This window comes from Pseudophryne corroboree, chromosome 4, assembly GCF_028390025.1.
Source record: "Pseudophryne corroboree isolate aPseCor3 chromosome 4, aPseCor3.hap2, whole genome shotgun sequence".
Classification (NCBI taxonomy): Eukaryota; Metazoa; Chordata; class Amphibia; order Anura; family Myobatrachidae; genus Pseudophryne; species Pseudophryne corroboree.
The window spans coordinates 497,077,632-497,091,467 of NC_086447.1; the positions used below are offsets into that span (position 1 = coordinate 497,077,632).

At 43.1% G+C, this 13,836-nt stretch overlaps 2 long non-coding RNA genes across 2 annotated transcripts in view; one reads left to right on the top strand and one right to left on the bottom strand.

Moving 5' to 3' along the window:
* LOC134911545 (uncharacterized) overlaps positions 1-13,836 on the bottom strand; it is a 157,803-nt gene that overhangs the window by 65,904 nt on the left and 78,063 nt on the right. The gene's annotated exons all lie outside the window — the stretch shown is intronic.
* On the top strand, positions 9,914-11,478 carry LOC134911544 (uncharacterized). Its single transcript, XR_010176657.1, has 3 exons — positions 9,914-10,056; positions 10,369-10,390; positions 11,403-11,478. It is a non-coding gene; the product is annotated as an uncharacterized LOC134911544 (long non-coding RNA).

Sequence of the window (13,836 nt, forward strand, 5' to 3'; positions counted from 1 at the left end):
AAAGTGTAACTCGAATTCTCCATTTTCCATTTTTTTTAATAATAATAATAATAATAATAATAATAATAATAATAATAATGTTCTGATTCTGGGTGGACATGGGGGTTGTGATCTCTTTTACATTAATTGTTGACTTCATAGTTTATACTAAATGCTACACTAGATCCTAGCTGACAGGAGATTAAGCTGAAGCTCTGGTACTAGTTTTATAAATTATGGAAACATTTTAAATAAATAAATCATCCAATCTGGTATATATTTTTCTTATATAATTTATTAAATATACAGTACATACAATACTGTACTTACTATAGGATGTGGGAGATAATAGGTACATGAGAAAAAGGCTTAGGGCCATATGCAATTGTGGTCGAATTGCCGCAAATGTCGAAAAACAGTGCATTTTCGACACAAAAAACTGATTCGACAAAGCAAAACAATACTTTCCGTCAAAAAACCTGCCGTTTCAGATTCGACTTTTTGCAATTCATCATTTTCAAAATTCGACATGTCTGCAATGGTAAAAATGCGGCTTTTCGACAAAAGTATATTCAATTGAAGAATGTCGATTCGACAACAGTGCTTTTCGACAGTCATTTCGTCAACTTCAGTCTGCCTCATTTTGCTGGCGTGATCTAATAATTTTTTTTTTAAACATGTTTTTTTGTGCTTTTTTTTATTGCTAATAGCATATCTATTTATATTAGAAGGGATTGTCTACTTGGTTTGTCTATTTAGGAGCCACAAGTATTATTTAATAGATTTTTTAAAATATATATTTTTTTTTTTACTAACTAAAATAATATGGAGAGATCAGAGCATGTTTTTTGGTGGGAAGGGGTGGGAATGGGTTAAAAATCCTGAAAAAAAATGCGTGGGGTCCCCCCTCCTAAGCATAACCAGCCTTGGGCTCTTTGAGCTGGTCCTGGTTGTAAAAATACGGGGGGAAAAATTACAGGGCATCCCCCGTATTTTAACAACCAGCACCGGGCTCTGCGTCCGGTACTGGTGCAAAAAATATGGGGGACAAAATACGTAGGGGTCTCCCGTATTTTTCACACCAGCACCAGGCTCCACTAGCTAGAGAGATAATGCCACAGCTGGGGGACACTTTTATACCGGTCCCTGCGGCCGTGGCATTAAATCCCCAACTAGTCACCCCTGGCTAGGGTACCCTGGAGGAGTGGGGACCCCTTAAATCAAGGGGTCCCCCCCTCCAGCCACCCAAGGGCCAGGGGTGAAGCCCGAGGCTGTCCCCCCCATCCAAGGGCGGCGGATGGGAGGCTGATAGCCAAGTGTCAAAAAAAGAATATTGTTTTTTGTAGAAGAACTACAAGTCCCAGCAAGCCTCCCTGCAAGCTGGTACTTGGAAAACCACAAGTACCAGCATGTGGGGGAAAATGGCTGGTACCTGTAGTTCTACTGCAAAAAAATACCCAAATAAAAACAGTACACACACACCGTGATAGTAAAACTTTATTACATACATGCACACCGACACACACATACTTACCTATGTTGACACGAAGCAGTCGGTCCTCTTCACCAGTAGAATCCATGGGTTACTTGTAAATAAAATGATACTAACAACACTCCAGTGTAGAACTGTCCTCTTCTTGTTTGTAATCCACGTACTTGGCAAAATAATAAAACGGAAAACACGATCCTCGCACTGAAAGGGGTCCCATGTTTACACATGGGACCCCTTTCCCCGACTGCCGGGACCCCCCGTGACTGGTGTCAAAGAGGGTCCCTTCAGCCAATCAGGGAGCGCCATGTCGTGGCACTCTCCTGATTGGCTGTGCGCGTCTGAGCTGTCAGGCGGCGCACTCGAGATACAATGTAGCACATAGGCGCTCCATTGTATCCAATGGTGGGAACTTTGCGTCAGCGGTTGAGGTTACTCACGGTCAACCGCTGACCGCAAAGTTTCTACCATTGAATATAATGGAGCGCCTATGCGCTATGCGCCGCCTGACAGCTCAGACGCGCACAGCCAATCAGGAGAGTGCCACGACGTGGCGCTCCCTGATTGGCTCAAGGGACCCTCTTTGACAGCAGTCACGGGGGTCCCGGCAGTCGGGGAAAGGGGTCCCATGTGTAAACATGGGACCCCTTTCAGTGTGTGGATCGGGTTTTGCATTTTATTATTTTGCCAAGTACGTGGATTACAAACAAGAAGAGGACAGATCTACACTGGAGTGTTGTGAGTATCATTTTATTTACAGGTAACCCATGGATTCTACTGGTGAAGAGGACCGACTGCTTCGTGTCAACATAGGTAAGTATGTGTGTATGTCGGTGTGCATGTATGTAATAAAGTTTTACTATCACGGTGTGTGTGTACTGTTTTTTTTTGGGTATTTTTTTTGTAGTAGAACTACAGGTACCAGCGGGCCCGTTCCCCCCCCCCCCCCACATGCTCGTACTTGTGGTTCTCCAAGTACCAGCTTGCGGGGGAGGCTTGCTGGGACTTATAGTTCTGCTACAAAAAAACAATATTCTTTTTTTTGACACTTGGCTATCAGCCTCCCATCCGCCGCCCTTGGATGGGGGACAGCCTCGGGCTTCACCCCTGGCCCTTGGGTGGCAGGAGGGGGGGACCCCTTGATTTAAGGGGTCCCCACTCCTCCAGGGTACCCCGGCCAGGGGTGACTAGTTGGGGATTTAATGCCACAGCCGCAGGGACCAGTATGACAGTGTCCCCCGGCTGTGGCATTATCTCTCTAGCTAGTGGACCCGGTGCTGGTGTGAAAAATACGGGGGACCCCTATGTCTTTTGTCCCCCGTATGTTTTGCACCAGAACCGGACGCAGAGCCCAGTGCTGGTTGTTAAAATACGGGGGATCCCCTGTAATTTCCCCCCCCCCTCCCCGTATTTTTACAACCAGGACCGGCTCAAAGAGCCCGAGGCTGGTTATGCTTAGTAGGGGGGACCCCACGCATTTTTTTTCAGTTTTTTTTTTAACACTTTTGTGCCATCCATGAAGTCAAATCCAGGACGCACACTATCGTCAATTGGTCTGTTTTTCGACAGCGGGACTGTCGAATCCGTTTTTTATTGAATATGTCGAATTCGGGTCCCCATGGGAGGGTGTGTGACTGTCGAATTGTGTCGAATTAAAAAACGGTCGAATTCCAGCCGGAATTCGACCGCAATTGCATATACCCCTTAGACTAGAGACGTAAAATTACAGTTGTGTCCACATGAGCTACAGTAGCATCCTGATAGGAAAAAAAAACTCTGACAAAACACTAGTACTACTATTAGTACTATTAATACCTCTTTTCCATGGGATGTGGTTGGCATCTTCACGTACAGGGCGCTGGCATTCAGAAGACAGTCAGTCGCTTGAATTGCGACACTTCTCAAAATGCCAATGCCAGAATCATGACTGAATCATGAATGTAAGTATGCTGGGGCGGGTCCGGGTTAGTCTGCGGTGGGGAGGGTTAGGATCTGGTTGTGACAGGGAGGGTTAGAGCTAGATCGTGTGTGTGTGTGTGTGTGTGGGGGGGGGGGGGGAGTCAGGGTTAGGGCTGCTCTAGTTAGGCCCATTTACAGTATGGGGAGAACTGGATTTCCCAATGCTTGTTGATGATGTAATCTCCAAACGCCAGGAAAAGAGAGACTGCACCTGTGTAGTGTAAATGGTGCAGATCTGGGAATAACCGGGGTTGGAGCCTCATTGGGAATGGGGTCTGTCACGGGACTGACCTAGTTTGGAACTGTGGGGGTAATTCTGAGTTGATCGCAGCAGGATTTTTGTTAGCAGTTGGGCAAAACCATGGCCCTCATTCCGAGTTGTTCGCTCGGTAAAAATCTTCGCATCGCAGCGATTTTCCGCTTAATGCGCATGCGCAATGTTCGCACTGCGACTGCGCCAAGTAAATTTGCTATGCAGTTAGGAATTTTACTCACGGCTTTTTCAGCGTTCTGGAGATCGTAATGTGATTGACAGGAAATGGGTGTTACTGGGCGGAAACAGGCCGTTTTATGGGCGTGTGGGAAAAAACGCTACCGTTTCCGGAAAAAACGCAGGAGTGGCTGGAGAAACGGAGGAGTGTCTGGGCGAACGCTGGGTGTGTTTGTGACGTCAAACCAGGAACGACAAGCACTGAACTGATCGCAGATGCCGAGTAAGTCTGGAGCTACTCAGAAACTGCTACGAGGTGTGTAATCGCAATATTGCGAATACATCGTTCGCAATTTTAAGATGCTAAGATTCACTCCCAGTAGGCGGCGGCTTAGCATGAGCAAATCTGCTAAAATCCGCTTGCGAGCGAACAACTCGGAATGAGGGCCCATGTGCACTATAGGGGAGGCAGATATAACATGTGCAGAGAGAGTTAGATTTGGGTGGGTTATTTTGTTTCTGTGCAGGGTAAATACTGGCTGCTTTATTTTTACACTGCAATTTAGATTGCAGATTGAACACACCACACCCAAATCTACTTCTCTCTGCACATGTTATATCTGCCTCCCCTGCAGTGCACATGGGCCCTCATTCCGAGTTGATCGCTAAGATTCATCGCATCGCAAATGTACGAAAACTAAGTGTCTGCGCATGCGCAAAAGCGTAAATACGCATGCGCGAGTACATACGTACGACATTAGTGCAAAACTGCCAAATTTAAACCAACACGTAACTGGCAAACGAAAACGAGGAGTGGCGGAGGCGTGGCGGAGGCAAGACTTCGCAATGCTCCGACATGGGCGTGAAAGTGGGCGTACAGTGTGGGAGTATGCAACTCGCAATGGGCGTGTTTTTCGCAATTATACCTTGTCGCTGTTAAATCTAACATAGGAAACCGAAGCAACCTTCACGCAGCAGCCGAGTAGGTCTGCAGTTACTCTACATTTGCGAAGTACTGTTACCAAGTGTGTATGCAGTAATTAGCTGTTAATTGGAGAGCACATTCATCTGATGGCCAATTACTAGCTAATTACTGCGCAGATGAAAGTTAGCAAATAGCAATTGTCTGAACCCACATTACATGTTTATTCTACTCACATATAAATCACACACACTGCCAAATAAGGTTGTTTGTAGTGTTATTGTTGGTGTGTAAACATTTTAAATTATTTTTTAAATGTTTGTAAGAATAACAAATACAAACAAGTGAAATAAAAATTTAAATGTAAAGCAGCAACATTTTTGCTAAAGAAACCGACAACCAAATAATGCAGCATACCCTTTCATTTTGTCAGAAATGTAACATTAATTTTGGTTTATAATATTTGACAATGTTTTAAATGATGTCCTGTTGATCAATACATAAATCTAAAAAGTGTTGTGTCAGTTTACTTAATATGGACATTAAAGTGTGGTGCAAAGCATACCTGTATTTGTTGGATGATGCAATTTTGTTGGAGAAATTGCAGATTGGTCCACAAGTGTCTATATGCTGACCTAATTTTTCGGGAACTAACATTTACCTAATGCATTACCTTGAATAAATAGCACAATTTTTATAATTTTTTTTTTTATTAATGTAGTAAGATTTCACAACATGAAAACAACATGGCTACACGTGAGTCTCACAGGCAGAGATGGACCAAGCAGCAAGCATATGGCACTGACACAAATGATAGAGCATAACTTAGTACTCTGCAAAAATCAGCTTCTGACTAAATTATAATTTGTAATCGTAAATAATACATATTACACACCCTGCCACACAAACATTTTGACACAACTGAGAAAGAATTAGGATCCACCACACAAACACAACAATACATAGCACACTAGTAAGAGGAAGATGGCTCAGGTGTTTATACCCAAAAACTCACAGGCTACAATACCTCCAAACATAAATAATACATTTCACTAAGAGGGAGTTATCCATTCTGGCCACACAAGCCAAATCCAAAATAACATAGAGGCAACATCAAAAACATGGGTGCTGGCCATCTGGAGAGACATCACTTTCTTTTTTTTCTCCCCGCCTGAGGCTGTTCTTCTTGGCTTGGTCTGCGGAGCGACCTTCGTTGGGCCTGCCCAGTGGCCTGTTCTTCCTGGGCAGGGGCAGGGGAGGGAGCCGATGTGGGTGGCTCTCTGCCACTGTGGGCAAGGGAGACAGCGATGGCCTGGAGCCCTTGCAAGATGTTATTTGCAAGGCTTTGGAATGAGGAGGCAAGTTGTTCTTGGCCCTGCCTGATCTCTGCCAGACCTTGGCAGAGTTGAGCAACACCTTGCTCAACACTGGTTCGGTGCTCAGTGAGCCGGACAGCTATCTGGCTTACCTCCCGGAGGATCCCGTCTTGAAACGCATTTAGGCTCTCACCATACCTAGCGATTTCAAGCAGGATCTCCGGGATAGCAGAGGGTTGGGTGGGGGGGCCAGTAGGAACCTGCAGAGGTGGGATTTGGGTCCCCACACTGCCAGACCCACTAGGTCCCTCCACCTCAGCCTCAGCCACATAACCCTCCTGTGACTCAAACTGATCATCCCCCTGTGCTGTGTTTAGTGGCAAGCAAATAGAAGAATGTGTGGGAAAAGAGTACAATAAAAAATTAGATTTAAGTTTATAAATACTGTTTAAATTGCAGACAAATACATGTGTAAACTTACCTGGCAAGTCATGTCCCGTCAGGATCTCAGGCAGGTCCGTGTCCATATTAGACACCCCTTGGCCCTCCTCATAACTGACACAGGCCATCGCCATCTCCTCCAAGTCTGTAAACTCCACAGCGACAGATGGTCCTCCCCCTGTAGCCCTTGAGGCATTCCACTCCGCAGACCTCTTTGCCTTCAGGCGGGATTTGAAGTCGGCCCACCTACATATGTATTGTGAAAGAGGGGCAAAGTAGAGTATTATTATTTGTGTATGTAAATATCTAGGACACATGTTCTGCTTCTGTTTGCTATACATAACATCACATGTCACTACATTTTTAAGACAACTTAGCACCGAAAAAGGACTGGCAAGATGCACTTACCGTTGTCTAACTTCCTGCGATGTTCTGACGACAGAGCCAACTTCATTCACAGAATGTGTGATGTCCCTCCAGATGCGATCTTTTGTAGCAGCACCCATGTTTTTGGGGCCTCTATGTACTTTGGCCATGGCTTGCGTGACCAAGACACGCAACTCCCTCTTAGTGAATGCTGGCTGTCTTTTCTTACGTCTGGAGGTAGCCTGTGAGGTTTCTTCCTGCTGCTCCTCACCATCTTCCTCCTCACTAGCAGCTTCTGTCTGTTGTGTTTGTGTGGCTAATGCTGATTCCTCCTCAGTTTGTCCAGTATGTGTGTGTGGCAGGGTATCCCCACTCAATTGTTGGGGCTCAGAAGCAGACATTTGCAGAGTACTAGGTCCTGCCTGTTCAGAATCCGCAGAGGCGTATTCCAACATCCGTTTCTGGCACTCTAGGCATTTTTTAGCCAATGCCATCTGCTGCTCTGCAATGCGGGCCATCTCTGCTGCTATTTCCTCACGAGAAGCCATGTTTGCGATGACGTGTGTACGCCGAGGTGTGTGCTTATTTATACCTACGGGCGGGGCGTTCATTCACCCAGGTGTACAGTGTTAATCTTGGTAATGATTGCACTGCTTATTTAAGGGCCTACTTTGCACGCTGTGAGTGTTGGTAGTTTGGAGTTTGTATTTGTCAGTTTGGAGTTTGTTGTGCTGTGCGTTAAGGTGCTATTGTGCTTTTCAGAGTGAGTAATTGTCAAGCATACATTTGTCCGTTTGTTCGCGTTTAGAATATAGACGGTATAGCATTATTTTTGCGAAAATCCGTTTGTGAGTATTCGTGCATTCGTCTTGTTCCTAATGTTTTTTACTAATTATATTTTTGACGATTATTTGTAATTATTTTTAACACATATATATTTGGTTTCTCCATTTTTTAAACTAAACCTGTGCTTCAGTGTTGCTGTTGTGTGGACTAATGTTACTATGTTGATCTTACTGTAATTGTTGTTCTCTTGTAGGTGTATTTTTCTGGGTGAAGTAACCCCTTTTTGTTGTTTTCAAGGAGTGTGATTTAGAACTCAAATTTGACTGTTGTTTTCTTTGGAGCAGGTAAGTGCCCTTGGCCTGTGTTGGTGCCTGTTTGTGTTAATGGTCTCTATGTTGTTTTTAATGTCATTTTTGTTCTCTTGTAGGTGTATTTTTCTGGGTGAAGTAACCCCTTTTTGTTGTTTTCAAGGAGTGTGATTTAGAACTCAAATTTGACTGTTGTTTTCTTTGGAGCAGGTAAGTGCCCTTGGCCTGTGTTGGTGCCTGTTTGTGTTAATGGTCTCTATGTTGTTTTTAATGTCATTTTTGTTCTCTTGTAGGTGTATTTTTCTGGGTGAAGTAACCCCTTTTTGTTGTTTTCAAGGAGTGTGATTTAAAACTCAAATTTGACTGTTGTTTTCTTTGGAGCAGGTAAGTGCCCTTGGCCTGTGTTGGTGCCTGTTTGTTCAAAGTGTTTTGCTTATGTTTGTCTGCCATCTTGATAAGAAATGTTAAATTTATTTCAAGGATTGTTGTGCAAAGTAGTGCTGTTCTTGCCTGTACTAGCTACTAAAGGGATAACTTTGGTTGTTGTGTTGTAATGTTTTATTTGCCTATTTTGCTTAATTTTTTTGAAGGTGTTTGTGATGTGTTTGATGCTCTGAGTATATTGTTTTTTTAGATTTATATTAAAATGTTTTTTAAATATGTAGCTTTCTAACTTTTAATTTTTTTATACCCTTTTTGGTATCATTTTCATTTTGATATGGAATTGAACACAGAAAATATGTCTTATGCTCCTGCAGTAAGTTGACACACCCTTTTTAAAAAAATGTTTTGTTGTATATTTTTGGAGGATTGCTTGTGTCTTATTCAACATATCTGTTATATTTTTTTAAAGTGTGTGATGTCAGTGTTTATCGCAGCAGAAGCCCTACCTCCCCAACCCACGGCAGCACTCCCACCCCAACCGCCAGCCCCACAACCACAACCGGCTCCTCATCAACCAAGGCAACGGAGGCGTGCTAGGCCACAAATTTTCCAACCCCGTGTCCTACTTTTTGGGATGCCAGATGATGTTGTTGTGCGTAGATACAGGCTGCCACCACATCTAATCCTAGACACTCTCTCCATAATAGAGAGTGATCTGGAGTCTTCAATTCGGTATCCTACAGCAATACCTCCATTGACACAATTCCTTGCTGTGTTACATTTTTTGGCTACAGGCTCTTATCAGCATGTGGTTGGAGACCTGGCTGGCATGTCGCAGGGCCAGTTCAGTAAGGTCCTGCGGCGTGTCTGCCAGGCTTTCCTAAAGCGTGTGAAGCAATTTATTGCTATGCCTTTGGATGTTGGTGCCCTAGATGTGGTGAAGCGGCAATTTGAGGAAGGTGGTAGTCGCTTCCCACATGTTATTGGGGTTGTGGATGGCACACATGTAGCTATTCAGCCACCAAGACATAATGAAGACATTTTTAGAAACAGGAAACTGTTTCATTCTCTGAATGTAATGGTTATTTGTGTGCCAACCCTCCAGATCTTTTCCCTGAATGCAAAGTTTCCCGGAAACTCCCATGATGCGTATGTCATTAGACAATCAGGGATATGGCACAGATTAAGATCAAGTCAACGAGCAGACATGTGGTTATTGGGTGAGTTGGCCCACTATTTTTGTCATGAAATTACTAATTTTGAAAAAATATACTCTTTCTAATTTGTTATTCTCATCAAACAGGAGACCGTGGATATCCTTGCACCCCCTGGCTCATGACTCCTTACCGTAATCCCAGGCCAGGACCACAGACGGCATTTAACTCCGCGCTTACTGCCACTAGGCAGCTGGTGGAGCGCACAATTGGGGTCCTTAAAGGGCGGTTTCGTGTGCTCCACCGCACTGGTGGCGACATCATGTATTCGCCGGAGATGGCAAGTAAACTAGTGGTCCTGTGCGCTATACTACACAACATCGCGGTAAGGAGTAGCGTAGAGCTTCCTCAGACAGAGGAATTGCCTGATGAGGAGCCAGGGGTTGTCCGACACTTCGGTGGGGGGAGTGTTACACGGAGGGGGAGCCAAGTCAGGGCAAGCATTGTTGCGGAATATTTCAGGTATAGTGTTTTAAGATTCTCTTTTTTAATCAAAATAAAACCACAGTATGCTTTTTTTTTTTTTTGAAGAATTTTGTCATTTTGTTTGCTATTGTAAAGCCATTGTGTAATTAATTTGTTGCGTTGGAATATGTAATATTTATGTTGTAAAAAATCCGTTAACACGTTAAGCTTACAATGTGTTATTTGCAAAAACAATACTGTGATGTTGCTAAATAGTGTCCTTATTTGTTTTCTATCCTAAAATCCTGTTTATTTCAACAAACACACAAACAAATGAAACTGAATGTTGTCCACTTTGTGACTGTCCAGCTGAATGATCACACAAACTGTGGTGAGTACACAGATATGTATCTAAATTTACCCCAAACTGTGTGTGTGTCTGTGTCTGTTTCTTTTGTTTTATGTTTTAATTTTTTTTAAATTACTTCTGCGAATGCGTATTTCCGCTCGTGCTAATTAACACTCTGCTCTTCCCAGCATTGCAAAGATCAATAAAGTTATTAGAAATGACTGCATAGATTTTGGACCAATCACATGCTAGCAGACACTATAAATATATGCCCAAATAAGGAAAACGCCATTGCCATGATGCGTGCGGCACCTTTCACCAGGCGGGAGCTCCGCGTCCTGGTTGCGGTGATGGACCGCCGCGTAGGCCGCGTTGGGCGATTCATCCCAAATCGGGTTAAGCGCGAGGCCTACGCGGAGGTCCGCCACCTACTGCGTTTTCGCGTCCGCAGCAGGCGGACAATCATCCAGCTTGAGAGGAGATGGAGTGATCTCCGCAGAAGGACTCCAGAGCTGTTGGCGGAGATCCGCCAGCAAATCCGGGAAATGCATGCACGCAGTAAGTTACATTACATAAGATTATTAGCATAATTTGTGCAAATTTACACTAAGTGGTAGGCTAATTGCAACATTGAGTGAACAAATTTAAAAAATAGCACAGTGTGTGTGGTTAGGGAAAACAGTACTGACTGTAGCAAAGTGTCACCAAACAAGTGCATGTTGTCCTGAATTAATACCCAGGCAGGAAACTGAACACAAAAACTTGATTAGTGGTGTCTAGATAATAGGGTGGATTGAAGAGTGATCTGGTGATGTTGCCTAGACCAATCAATATGACTCTATGGAATAGATTAAGGAATGAGCGTCCAAAAAATAGTTTGAACTCATTTTGGTTGCTCTGGCCAACATGAAGAGGTTTTTAAAATGTATTTTGTTTAAAAAAACACAAAAAAAAAAACACAGTGTCTTTTACATGGAACAGAACAGTGAATTTTACATTTGTTTAGTATGTAATTTAACATGCAAATTTAAATTTGTCTTAAATATCATTATAGGACGACCACAACGGCAACGAACACAACAGGCACCTTCTCAGCCCCCTTCCCCTTCTCACTCCCCCACCACTTCCCAGTCCTCCTCCCATTCTCACTCCACCTCCACTTCCCAATCCCCCTCAGCTTCCCAGTTCCCCTCAGCTTCCCAATCCCCCTCAGCTTCCCAGTCCCCCTCAACTTCCCAGTCCCCCTCAGCTTCCCAGGCACCCTCAGCTTCCCAGGCCCCCTCAGCTTCCCAGGCCCACTCCACTTTACACTCCCCTTCTCAGGCCACCTCTCCTTCTCTTTCTGTGACCCCTTCTCCTCCTTCCCATTCCCCTTCTCCTTCTACTTCCAACTCCCCTTCTCAGCCCCCCTCACCCTCTAATGGCCTAACATTCTCTCCGCCCCCCTCGCCCTCTCAATCAGACCCTCCCTCAGAAATTAGATTACCAAACCCCCCTCCTTACCCCATCTCTCCTCCTTCCCCAAACCCTCCTCCTTCACTCATCCAGCCTCCTTCCCCCATCCCTCCTCCTTCTCCAATCCCTCCTCCTTCCCCCATCCAGCTGCCTTCACCACCCACAGAATGGGCAGAAGAAGCCCCTGATGGGGCCAGTGGTGACCCTAATGTTGCTTTGGAAAGTAAGTGTTTTTAATTTTCAAAACAAAATATGACCTACTTACACTTACAATGTACAAACATGCACTGCTGTACTGTTGCAAATCATCTAGCAAGGTACACATTTTGTGCTCTTATTGCTGGTGTTCATGTTGCCTTGATAATTTTGAGAGTATCATTATATGTAGTGTTTATGTGTGCAATGTGTTGTGTGTCCACTCTAGGTCGACACTAATTCGTTGGACAGGGTTGCCAGGACTACATAGTTTAATCTGTTTATTTAAATTTCAAAAAAATTTAGAGATGAGTGCAGTTTAGTATGTTGTTAGTCTTTTACAATTGTGCCTCTCTATTCATAATGTTTGCACTTTCAAAACACATGCTTCACTTTGTTAGCCAGCAGAACAACACAATGATTTGTGGTGTTAAAGTAACACTCAGAAAATGCAAAATTACAAAGAATAAACCTGTTTGACCTTATTTTTGGAACTGGATTTACATGGATTGTGGGCATGCTAGGATATGTAGTCCTTCGGAAGATGTTGATATGCTGTGTGATCATGCAGGAACAAACCTCCTTAAAATTAATTTTCAACAGTCCAGATGTGAATGAATGACAACATAGTGTTACATTTACTAAGATGGAAGTTATGTTTAACATAGGATGTTGACCATAGCAACCAATCAGATTAACTATTAAATTATGTCCACTTTTACAAGATAACATGTTTAATTTGTTTGTTTGCTATGGTCTACTTCCCATCTTAAATTTAACTCCCGTAGTAGTAAATGGACAACATGGTGAGGTTCACTTTCTAGTGAAATTAAAAAACATTGCTGAGCAGGATTGTGTATTATGCTACTGATTTAGCCTTAAAGCAGCCATGATGTAGTCACTTAGGCATTAAAGCAGGCCTGTCCAAACTGCGTCCCTCATGCAGGAGAAATAATAAACATCCCAGCATGCCCTTACACACATTTTTCATTCTCTGACCACAAAACAGGGAAAAGACATGCTGGTAGATGTAGTTTCACAACAGCTGAAGGCCAGCTGTTTTGACATGCCTGCATTTAAGTGTGCTTTGTGCCTTTCTTGGATAATAAGTAATGTAATTCAGTTATTAATGTTTCTGTTGCATCTTAATTTCAGATGTTGCAGTTGGAGATCCTGGAAGTTTCCGAGGCATTATTGGCACAATGCGTCAACACCTTGCTGGATTAATACGGTGTTTGGACGAATTAGAAAAATTTGCATGAATTACTTTTATTGTAAATAATTATTAATGTTTTAAAAAAAAAAAAAAATGTTTCAAGTTAACCGGGGGTTGTGCTTATTAATGCAAAAAATGATCAGCAGAATGGCAGGCCAAAATAGTTTTCATTAAACATTACTCACATGTAACGTTAGTTTTTTATAAAACAAACAGTTAGGAGATTATTGTGTTAATAAACATGTAAACACCTTCATTCACAAACAACATCTTTGAAAAAAGGAAAAAGTTTTAAGAAAATGTTCAAAAATTATTCATACAACACTTTTACATGTTGATGGGCAATTAGGGCAACAAAGTGTTAATCAGGTTCTTTGGCCTGACTTAATTGTTTAGGAACATTAACAATCATTACACTAATTGGATTCGTAATTGACAAGGGCTTGTTGACTATAAAATGAAAGGGGTAAGTTCACTTAATGGGCCTTAAAAAAAAAAAATGCGTTTTACCCGAAAAGTGTTCAATTTAAAGGAAAAATGAGTAAATGTACTACAACTTAGTATTTTTACAATGAAATATGTGTTTTTGCGAAGGCTTCGCAATGCTGCGATGGTTTCGCAT